Source organism: Schistocerca nitens, chromosome 8 (genome assembly GCF_023898315.1).
Source record: "Schistocerca nitens isolate TAMUIC-IGC-003100 chromosome 8, iqSchNite1.1, whole genome shotgun sequence".
Classification (NCBI taxonomy): Eukaryota; Metazoa; Arthropoda; class Insecta; order Orthoptera; family Acrididae; genus Schistocerca; species Schistocerca nitens.
In genome coordinates this window covers 367,194,624-367,206,635 of record NC_064621.1, presented here as the reverse complement: position 1 = coordinate 367,206,635, position 12,012 = coordinate 367,194,624, and positions in this window count along the sequence as shown.

Here is a 12,012-nt window from a genome sequence, read left to right as displayed (position 1 = left end):
GAATTTTACTGTTGGCACTACACACGCTGGCAGATGACGTTCACCAGGCATTCGCCATAGCCACACCCTGCCATCAGACCGCCACATTTTGTACCGCGATTCGTCACTCCACACAACGGTTTCCCATTGTTAAATTATCCACTGTTTACGCTATTAACACGAAGCGAGGCGTCGTTTGGCATTTATCGGCGTGATGTGTGGCTTATGAGCAGCCACTCGACCATGAAATCCGAGTTTTTTCACGTCCCGCCAAACTGTCATAGTTCTTGCAGTGGATTCTGATACGCTTTGGAATTCCTGTGTGATAGGCTGGATAGATGTCTGCCTATTACACATTACGACCGTCCAACTGTCGGAGGTCTCTGTCAGTCAACAGACGACGTCGGCCTGTACGCTTTTGTGCTGTACGTGACCCTTCACGTTTCCACTTCAAAATCTCGCTTACAGACGTGTGACAGAAATGATGCCCGATTACCTGACCACATTCTAAGTCCGTGAGTTTCAGGGAGCGCCCCGTTCTGCTCTCTCCCGAAGTCTAATTATTACTGAGGTCACTGATATGGATTACCTGGTAGTAAGTGGGAGCACAATGCAAGTAATATGAAAAACGTATGTTTTGGGGGTGTCCGGATACTTTTGATCACGTAGTGTATTCAGAGGCTGTGTGTGTGTGTGTGTGTGTGTGTGTGTGTGTGTGTGTGTGTGTGTGTGTGTGTGTATGTGTGTGTCATCCTTTCGTAATTGCTCTGCAAACCAAGGCTTTAATTTCCTAGCACAGTGCTTTCCTGCTGCAGTTTAGCCTTGAAAATGACAGGTTGATTTCCTGCCAAAATATCGACGGTTGTCGACGATTTCACGTGGCTCCATTCTCGTAAGTTATTTGCAAGTTGTACACGCCGTGAGAAATTCAGGTCACATATTTACTATTTTTTCTTTACTTTTCCGTAAGATTATTGCTTATCGCCTCATAGCGATTATTACAGGGTGACCGGGCTAGAGGTATACACAAATAAATGCGTATAACGAAATAAACCGACAATTTATGCAGTTGGGTAAATACGCAATCGATAGAGACAGTCTCCAAGATGTCATCCTCACTATTTCATGAACAGCATTGAGTCGTATGATGCATGCGTGCAAATTTTGCTGTGCAGCAGACAGACATACTCCTGGCAGTCAACATGTGGACGCGACGGAGAAAGGTGCAGAGTGTGCTGTAGTTAGCAGACTTAAAATCTGTAACGCGTTTTCAGTGACGAGCAAAAAATGGAAAGTCGATCCTCCCACACGTAAATGAGAATTTTGATTTCACATACTGCAGAACATCCGCCAACACATGTAAATGAAGAGACGGTGAATGTATGAGCGATGCATTGTCTAAAAGCCAATGTTAATTCATTAGATAAACTATTGGGGAACTAGGAGTCCTCCATTCGACAGTCCACGACATTGTGCACAATCGTCTCCGGTTGCGTGCTTACAAACTATTGCATCAAATTAAGCAGGAGGACCACCACAGACGAAGTGATTTTGCTGCTGAAATGTTGCATTGTATAAATGAAAATAACGACTACCTCAACGCAATGCTGTTCAGTGATGAATCTACCAGCCTCCACTCCCTTCCAATCTCTTGCAAAGCTAACCGACATAACTGGGGAAGTGAGACTCCAGAAGAAGTGACTGAGTACGAAAGGGACACTCCTGTGGTTGGGATTACATTAAACATCGTGTGATCCGTCAATTGTTTGGAGTCTACAGTGACAGAGCACAACTATCTCGACATGTTGACGAGCTGTGGCGTTCCAAAATGCCTCCCTAGGTCATTTTCCAGCAGGTTGGTGCCCCACCTCACTATCAAGGGGAAGTTAACACATTTCTCCATGAGATATTTCCTCAACGTTGGATCGGAAGTCTCATTTTCTGTCTCTCTCTGTCTCCTAATATGACTCCGCTGGATTTCATTGTATAGAGGTTATCAAGGACATTGTGTACAGGAGAGGGTAGATTTGAGACAGTGGATCTACGCCACAGTAGAGACCACAACACCTGTCATGCTTATCAACATGTAGCGAGAAATGGAGTACCGTTTCGATATCCGTCGAGCTACAAAAGGTGTCTACACTTAACTGTACCAGCACGCTTAAAAATGCATGAGCTCCTGTGTTCAGTGTCGGACGAAAAAAGTCACAGGTAGCGAAATATATACGATTGTTTTTGTATACCTCTAGGCAGGCACCCTGTATATTCATGTAGCTACAGTCGGTTAAGCTGTCACCAGCAGTTCAGATTAGGCTTCAACTGCTGACAATACTTTTGGAATTATTATTGTTGTAAACGTGTCGTCCATACGCTTGGTGTAGTACGTCAGGCAGTCAGATGGCAGCTAGATTCTGAAGTTGTCGTTGTTCAGCTGCGCTCGTTAAATGCAGACAGATGGAAGTGTGGACGTTCAGATGCAATATATTCAGTCTAATTACACTGAACATCAAATTTGAAGTGAAAGTGTATAAATCGCATGATTTTGAGTTAGTTATGATTATTTCAGTATATAATGATACAAAATCATCACCTTCATAAATATTTAGCTCCAGTTTTTTTAAAAAAAGTAATCTATATTTTTGTATATATAATTCACTAACTAAATATGCATTCACGTTCCAAGATTCAGCATAACAAATTTTACATGAATAATTACTTGAATTATGTTATGTGTTATGCACTGATGAATTTCAGTGCCATTCTGGAAGCACAAAAGTAAAATATTAATAAAAAATGAAGATAATATTACATGAATGAAAATACTTTATAAGTCTACTTTGTACCAGAACTATATAAAGCACAAAAGAAAATATATAAATTAACTGGTCACAAATGTATATAAAGGATTACATATGTTACATGTCCATATGTACAATATGTAATTTAAATATTTTGTTCAGAGATAAATTCAGAAGATGACCGTTTTGGCTTGGCTTGACGTTTATACACATACTCGTGAACATCCCTTATGACAGTCCAGCAGTAATCTGCTAATAAAATAGTAGGGCTCCACTTTCCGGCACACATCTACTTAAATGTGGCAATATCTTGATGAAGTCGCTCCCCATGTTCATCACTTACTGCACCACAATCATTGGGGAAGAAGTCAAGATGATTATGTAAGAAATATATTTTCAGTGACATTTTGCAGTCGAGTTTTTCATAAGATGACAACATGTTATTTACAATCTCCTTGTAATTTATTGCTCGTTTGTTCCCTAGAATGTCTTAAAACATTTTCATGCAGGCTTCCCATCACCTTGTATGATTCCATCAAAAGTATGGTCTCCAAAAAGCTCACCAATCTGTGGGCCTACAAAGATTCCCTCCTTTACTTTGACATCACTTAAGTAAGGGAATTTTTTCCTTAAGTACTTAAATGTATCACCATTTTTGTTCATTCCCTTTTTTCATGAGACCCAACCGGAGTTGCAAGGGCAGAAGCAAAATCTACTAAAGGTTCACTCTTAATGTTCTTTATACTTGGTTGAAGAGATTTTCGGGTGGGTCATTCTTGTTTACTGTTCATGTTTACGAGCTCGGTTATCCCATTCACAGAGAAAGCAGCAATATTTAGTATACCCTAACTGCATACCCAATAGCAGTGCAACCACTTTCAAGTCACCACAAATCTGCCATTGAGAGTCATTATACTTGATGGCTTCTAGTAAAATTTTCATGTTTTGGTATGACTCTTTCATATGCACATTATGCCCAACTACAATAGAAGGAAGTTCATTACCAATATGTAAAATCACTGCTTTTAAGCTCAACTTTGACGAATCAATAAAGAATCTCAACTCATCAGGGTTGTAATTAATTTTCTGAGAGCCTTCATTAGACGATTTATTTCTACACATGCCACAAGATCTTACATGTTTAAAAAAAGGAGTGAATTGTTGTTCTCTTCTGCGGTACAATGAAACATTTACATTGCTCTCCAGAAAATTGTGCCGCTGCAGTCTTGATGCTAAAATCTCAGCCTTAGCTTTAGAGAGCTCCAAATCTCTAATGAAATCACTTAACTAATTTTGAGACAATTTTTGTGGATCGTCAGTTGATGACATATTTGATAGAAACTCTGTATCCTGTGATGTACATGGTTGAGGACATTCAGAATCCCCATCAGAAGTAATTCATAATCTGTCGATGCTTGAGGTATTGGCAATCCTTCCCCATGTAGAACTAGATGAATAGCAGGTGGAATGTCAGGATGGATCACTGTCTGCTTCTTCTTCTTAGGTATTCCCTTCTTGAAAGGAAGAACCATACAAAAGTAGCAGTCACTGACGTGGTTAGATGGCTCACGCCAGATCATGGGCACTGCAGAGGGCATTAAACGTCCTTTCCCATGCATTCGATTCCTGAGGTTGCTGGTACAAGGGTTTAAGATCACATGTGGAGCCCAGGGTTTATCCTGATCACCTATTTTGCACCCAAAATTACAACTGTAAGCTTTTTTAATCAATGGAATTATTTGCTGTTTTTGTGAAGCAAATGTCACTTCTCCATACACATAGCAAAATGTGTCAACACTGTTAACACCAACTCGTGGCATTTTTGTTCACTTCAGTAGCAGCCAACTTGAACAACTGGTAGTTAATCTGGGAAGAAATGTCCAAAAATTATTACATGCATTAATAAAATCACTTAAGTTGAAGAGGAGGGAGACAAAAAGATCACTAAAATTGGTATCAAAAAGTTTATATCCAAAATATTGCAGACAAGTAAGACCAGGGACAATAATATAACCCATTGTTACTAGTTATTATGACTCTGGCAAACCATTATAACATTTGACTTTAAACTTAACATAAAAATCTCTATACAATTATCTCACCATAACAAAACAGTGTAAAATGAAAACTAGAGCTAATTTTGAATTGTCTTTCTGATATTTGCGATCAGCACATTAGAATTGATAGCAACTGGCTATCTTCATTCGATTTACATTTTCATTGTTGCACAGTGTTATTTGTGCCACGTTTTGATGGTACCAAGAGCTTCAATGTGAAGGGGTTAATGTTGAATTGTGGCATATGGGATGTGAAACTGAATGTTGTTGTTTTAAGAAGACGAAGATTTACCAGTTTCAGTCATTAACAGACCATCTGATGGTGCCTGGAAACAAAAAATACCACATAGAGAACAATGTTTCGTCACAAAGATAATCTTACATATAGTAACAATCTTACACAAAATACTGGAAACTTAAGACAAAACTGAATTCATGAGCGATCCTCAGTACAAAACACATCGTCAAAGTAGGTGGACAGTAGGAAGAGACCCTACACGACGCCAAAGAATAGGCATATATTCTCGAAGCTCAGATAACATTCGATATCTAGCACCTCAATAGCATAAATACAATAACAAATTAATATTGTAAAACAGACGCTATATAAAATAATTGAACAAACCACATGAAAAAGAAAGGGCTTTTCCCATCCTTCACCCTCTCCAACCCAAACCACTCTACTTTCATTTCACTTCGTACTCCTCGCCTTTTCCTCCAGCTCACTCTCCATCACAGACTAAGCACTTATGTCCACTCATCTTTGCTTCTCCCTCCCCCACTTATTCACAACAATAAAATTTTATCACAATTCCTCCTTTACTCTTACACAATGAACAAACACACAGCAACATAATTAAATAGAATAAGACACATCTAATTAAGTAAAGAGAAAAAAGAAAAAAAACACAGGTCAAAGACGAAGCAGTGGCAATGTTTACAACACTACAAAATACAATACAAACTTAGAAGTATAGAAATAAACAGTAAACAGTAGTGTACTAAAAAGCGTGTTGTGTAAAAGCTAAAAAATTCATAGTTCTGCAAAGCAACGAAAAGTTAGACTACAAGTATCACTGTGTAATGAAGAAAGAAACCAAAGACGTGCCAGCACACGGCATTTCCTAATGTAGAAGAAGAAATTACCGTAAGCAAAAACCAACAAATTGTGACCAAACTGTTTTTCCATCTCAAAAACAAACTACATTGCAAATATCTTTAATTACAAATCACTGATTATACTTTAATTTAATAAATCGAAAAGCGTCTGGTGAGAAATACCCGCATTTCTTATAGTCGTAATGACGAAACACAACTACTCTCCAGAACGATCACAAAATACAAAGGCTAAATGGAAAAATGATGAAGAACATTTCGGATCTGAGTCAAGTCATAGCAGATTATAAAATTATATACAATAACGTAGAATGTTATTTTACGAGTACATCGTCATACAATATACGCATACAAAAGAACAATAGGAAACATGAGAACATAATTCTCTCAAAAAAGTCTAAACATCCCATTTGTCACAAAAACTTAACAATATTTCATACAACCATTTGCCATAGAAAGGTAACACACTGTATGAATTGAAGTATTTATAAAAATAAAAGACATACCATGATAAACCAACTAACACGCTTAGTAAACATTTTCGGAAGCTTAAGTTAACTTACATACCATCCTCATTATTTGTATGTGCACGAACCATCATCTCATTTCATAGTGCTATATAAATTTAGAGAGCCAGTACCGCATTATATGATTTACAGTAACGAATAAAACTATGCACGTCTTTTCAATGAGAAATTGCCCCTCAATTATGGACTAAATTCACAATATCAGTGAGAACAGTCCAAGAACTGAAATGCTTTGTCCTGTACTTAAGGTAACAACAACATAAGACGTAAAACAAAAATGGTATTAATCTCAGTTTATATAAATTAGAATAATAGTGTGCATTCAGATCATATGGTGACAAATCTCGTGAAAACAAACTACCAGAGTCTCCTGTACTGCATTATGTGGTTCAGCAGTAACCAATAAAACTATGTACAACTAGTCAATGAGATACTGCCCCTCAATTATGGCGTACATTAATTGTTACCTCATGGTACAGTGAGTGAAACGTTCATTCAACTTGACAGCTAATTGGACAGAACCTGCAATAATTGGCATTGGCGTTATGCCTATCTCATAATTCCTAGGACAATCTAACATAATCAAACAAAAAAATGGTTCAAATGGCTCTGGTGGTGGTGGTGGTGGTTAGTGTTTAACGTCCCGTCGACAACGAGGTCATTAGAGACGGAGCACAAGCTCGGGTTAGGGAAGGACTGGAAGGAAATCGGCCGTGTCCTTTCAAAGGAACCATCCCAGCATTTGCCTGAAACGATTTAGGGAAATCACGGAAATCCTAAATCAGGATGGCTGGAGACGGGATTGAACCGTCGTCCTCCCGAATGCGAGTCCAGTGTGCTAACCACTGCGCCACCTCGCTCGGTAAATGGCTCTGAGCACTATGGGGCTTAACTGCTGTGGTCATCAGTACCCTAGAACTTAGAACTACTTAAACCTAACTAACCGAAGCGGTCGCGCGGTTCCAGACTGTAGCGCATAGAACCGCTCGGTCACTCCGGCCGGCCATAATCAAACACCTTATACAAAGTTTACACCACTGTGTAATGGGTGATGTATTCCCTGCATCTTCAAAGGGGATTGTGATGAACTACCTGTTGGTAAATAATCAAAAAAGTCAAGTGATAAATCTTAACGAATACAGAAAGTGCAGAGTTATATGCTCGGTGACCCTCCTCAAAAAGCAAATATATTTTTTCATGCTCTCGGGTAGGACACTAATTAGGTCATTGCACGAACGAAAACCAATCAAGTGCTCAATAATGAAATGAGCATCAAATGGCGTGAAATAGGCTCTGTAGCGAATAAACATCATAACCATCTGAAAGAGTTCAAACACCAGAAACCATTTCTTGAGTGAAGGTTACCCCTGGAACAAAGTTCACAAAATGTCATTGCCGTTTATCTGTTCAAGTAGTAATTTAGACATCGTCATGTCGAAACGTTATCAAAAGCGACCTGCATCTGTACCGCTACAAATTTTACTGTTGCAGATGAGTTAATGCAAACATAGGAACCATAGTGAGTTGAGTTCTGCCAGTGTTTTCTGAGTGAATGGAATCAGACCTTTTGGATCCTTAGTTCTTTATTTATTCAGATCAGGCCTGGTTCGGTCTTTCAGGCTATGTGAGTTGATAGAACAAGCGCTATTATGCATCAGAAAATCCTCATCAGTACTTTGAAAAGCCGTTACATAATCTCAAGTTTGGTGCATCAAGTCTGGTGTCCACACAGTATCACGACTGTTTCAACAAGCTATTAATGCTAACTGGGAAGTCCAGGAACGGTTTTATTCGTGTATGGATCAAATCACAGAAGATGCACAACTGTATGGTTATTCTCATCAAGATGAAGCTACAGCACACACTGCTTTGACAACCTTGTCATGTGTTCAGAAGATGATCGGTGAGGAAACAACAATCGGCGGAGGCAGTGCAATCTCCTGGCGACCTCTGTCGCCTGATCTCTCTCCCCATGCTTTTTACCTGTGGTGCAAATTGAAGGATCAGGCGTACTCATATAAGCCTCAGACAAGAAAGGCTACAACAGAACATTGAAAATGCCATTGCTTGTCATCCACCAGACACAGCTGACTCGCGTGTCTCATGGTTTATAAGTAGAACAAAGCGCTGCACTGACGACAATAGTGGCAATTCCCAGTAGCTTCTGTGGTGTGCATTAGCAAGAGTCAATGCTACATCAGCCGTACTGTCAGTATTTTCTGAACCAGTTTTATTTTTCCCACATTGCACAGCGTAATATGGATATGTAGAGGCACAATGTTCATCTGAATTTACCTCCATACTGCCCAAGTCACCTTATGGTGTCTGGTGAAGGATACTTTGTCTACCATTGGCTCTAACGTCCTTTCCTATTCCTACTTTGAATGGTGCTCAAGCGCCTGTGTTAGCTTGAATAATGACAGAGCATATTAGCTTCATGTTCTTTCCCTGAGGTACATGTAATTCTAAGAAGTATACGGGCTGACTAATTTGGGAATGTACACTCTCAATATTTTAACAGTCAAGTACTGCGAAACCACTTTTCCAGAAACAGTCACGTAACGTTCCTAGCAAAAGCTCCATCTGATCACAATGTTTAATCGACACCAATGAATACGATAAGCCACAGTGATTGTTGGCAACTGAATAATGTAGCTATACTCTTCATTTCCTCTTCATTCAGACTTGCAGGCCTTAGATAAGCGAGAGGATGTTGAAAACATTCTAGAAACGGCAGAAGCACACGGGCTTCCAGGGAAAGGTAGGCCGCAACACTTGGAGCCATTTTGCAGAAGGATGCCCGAGGGAGGCGCAGGTGAGTAACAAACAGGCCAGACAGCTCTGTATATTGCCGCTTTGGGGTGCCCAAAGCATCATGGATGGAGATAGATAGGATCTCCTGTGGGGCAAGCCCCCTGCTGCCAAACATTTTACAGCCCAGGATAGTGGAAAGTGGAGGACCGTTTTTATCAAAAGGCACTACTTTGCAAAAAAGTAGAAAGCTGAGTTTTACCCGTAAAGCACCAGATGCCAGAGATAAACATCTCGAAAATGGAATGGTGACCCGCAGTGTTTGGGTCTTTAGAGGCGTGAGATACCGTTGGATGTGATGACTCCACAAAAATGCAATGTTTTTGCGATATAAGAATCACAGGGATTGGCGAACTTAAGTAAACATGTTACACTGAGAAGCTCTACTGTGCCAATGAGGATCACAGAGAGAGAGAGACGGAGAGAGAGCGAGACGACTTTTTTCAGTGCAAAATGGTGGAATACGCGTTACTGGTTAATCAAATAGAGAACAGCCCTGGGAAGGGGACTAGCGTTGGCAGTTGGCACTCCGATTATCCGAAGCCAAACCAATCGAAATACAGTAAGAGATGCAAACTGCAGCAGTGCGAGATTTCCTTACAGAAAACGTTCGATCAGTAATCACTCCATCTTGGACTCCACCAGGAGCCTTTGACGGCCTTCTGCCACCAAAGCTGATGTATCTAGGGACTTGGAGAAACCTTGGGCTGATTTGCACTTCACCATTAATAAGGGACGTTGGTGAACCAATGACTGATTCAGCGGCCACTTCAGTCTCTACCTACAACACTATGGTTAAATCAAGCCACATCCGCGAGGCAATACGTACAGCAATTAGTCATTTCATAACATTTTGATTACCTCAGGTTTCACTTTGAAGACTTGTACTTTCATTCAATGAACAGTCTGCTTTCAACTCCAACCACAAATGTGACATATTCCTTCCTGTAGCGCTATTTGTCTTTTAGTTAACATCACAACAATTGTTGTGCACTGTCTAGTTCCAATTAATTCACCAGTGATTCAGCAGGCACTTCAGTCTCTACCTACAACACTATGGTAAAATCAAGCCACAACTGCGAGACGATGCGTACAGCAATTAGTCATTTCATAATTTTTTTTTTACCTCGGGATTCACTTTGAAGACTTGTATTTCCATTCAATGAACAGTCTGCTTTCAACTCCAACCACAGATGTGACGTATTTCTTCCTATAGCGTTATTTGTCTTTCAATTAACATCACAACAATTTCTGTGCACTGTCTAATTCCAATTAATTCACTTTTGTAATTATTAGAATCTTCCCCCATCCCTTTTGTCAGATATTCCAAGGTCTTATACGAATACTGCCCCTGCTGGTCGACTGTTTATCCTAACTTTACCAGAATAAAATAAAATAATTTTGATTCTTGTCTCATTTAGTTGTTTGTAGGATTCCTAATTTATTATTTTGGAGGGCGATTTACGTTTTTCAGATGCAGGGTCCACTTTCACATTCTTACATAAATTAACAACCCCAAGCAGTGTCAACCAGCAGAAGCAAACCATATTGCATAACTCCTCTCCTGCAAACTCTACATCTGGAGCTAAATGAGTATCTCTGTGACGCTTTCATGCTTACTAAACTAACCTACGATGTCTTCGGATCCGTTCCATATCCTCTAGCGATCCTATCTTGTAAGTTTCTCCTGTCGATGAGTAGTACTGAAGAATTGGTCGAACACGGGTTTTGTTAGTTACCCCCTTCGTAGGTGGACTATACTTCCTGAGGATTTTACCAATGAATCTATCAGTCATCTCTCTTTTCTACAAATAGTTTTATGTTGGCGTTCCATTTTAAATCACTTGTAAAGCATTTGCCCAGATTTTAATGGATGTGACTGAGTCCAGTGATTGTTTGGAAATCCTGTGACCGTATAATAATGGGTCTTTCTTGCTATTTATGCAGAATTCATTACGTTTCTTTATGTTGATGGTCAGCTGATAATCTCTACACAAAATGTCAAACCTCTGCAGGTCTTCTTCATTTTGCTAAATTTTTCTAGCGTTGCCCTATCGTTACAGGCAACAGCGTCATCACGAAACAGCTTCATCGAGCTTCCGACTTTATCCAGTTGGGAATTTACATATACACTGTGAGCAGTAATGGTCCTATAACATCCCCTTCGGACCCCATCAATGTTAACATATTGCGAGAGGTAAAACTTGCGGAGACCAATACATTGATTACAGTCAATAGGTCATAATGGATGTAGGTTGCGGTAGTTATGCAGAGATGAAGAGGTTTACACAGGCTAGACTAGCGTGGAGAGCTGCATCAAAAGAGTCTTCAGACTGAAGAACACAAAAATAAAACAACATAAGCATCAGTTATCACAAAAAATCAGTAAGAAATTCTCTCCTGTGGTTAATAAAGCATATAAGCATCTGCAAAAATAGACTAGTTGTGAAGCATTACATGTTTTGGAGTTAAAGAGCAATCTTCATGAAGTGGAGAATTTTTTTGCTGTAAATATTTAATTGATTAGAGTAATAGATCTTACATTTTAATCTGTGATCTAGCCACACAATTTATTTACAGATGTTAGTCGCATCTCTTCAAACAGAAGTGAAACAGGCTACTTCCAAATACACAAATAAACTTTTCACAGGGTAAATATTCATCGGTAATTACACCTTAGCAACCAGGCAATCAGTGACTCTCTGAGATTATCCTCACTTCGTT